Below are 819 nucleotides of genomic sequence, written 5' to 3'. Positions count from 1 at the left end.
TTGGGTTCTTGAAATAAACTGAGACACGACGCCTTTTTAGGCATACGACGACGATTACACGACGGTTTATGAAAAAACCGTCGTTGTATTACTTATACACGACGGTTTTCTCATAAACCGTCGTTTGTATTACTTATATTAGACGACGTCTGTTGAAAAGTCGTCGTCTATATATGCCAAATACGTCTGTTTTTGTTTAAAACCCGTCTTCTCTGTTGTGTATTACTTGCTATTAGATCTTTGTATAATCTGCTATAGTGATGGTCATTGCCTGTATTTTCACTTTATTATAGATAATAGGTTATAGTGTCGGAGATGGATAAGTCATGGATGCACTCGGATAGAAGATCGAAGGCATATGATTTTGGGGTGGAAGCATTTTTGAACTTTGTTGTAGAAAATCTTCTAACTACAACACATATCCGTTGTCCATGTGTTAAATGTGTTAATTTGAAGTTGTTTGGGGTTGGAATTATAAGGGATCACTTATACTTTAATGGAATTGACCAAAGCTATAAGAATTGGACATTTCACGGAGAACCTTGGGAAGCAACTACTAATGCTAGTAGAAATGTTGAAGAAGATGATGGCCATAGTAGGTACAGTTTTGTGTCTGAAGAAATTGATATGGATGATAATGATTTTGGTGATTTTGGTTCCGATCCGTATGAGTTTGCCAATGTGATTGGGGATGGAGATCAACCAGTGTACCCTGGTTGTAGAAAGTACACGAAGTTATCGGCATTAGTGAAGTTGTATAATTTGAAGGCAAAGCATGGGATGAGTGATGTCTGTTTTACAGAATTATTGATACTTCAA

The sequence above is a fragment of the Prunus persica genome, chromosome G5, assembly GCF_000346465.2.
Source record: "Prunus persica cultivar Lovell chromosome G5, Prunus_persica_NCBIv2, whole genome shotgun sequence".
In the NCBI taxonomy this organism is placed as follows: domain Eukaryota; kingdom Viridiplantae; phylum Streptophyta; class Magnoliopsida; order Rosales; family Rosaceae; genus Prunus; species Prunus persica.
Note: the sequence above shows the minus strand (reverse complement) of the source record.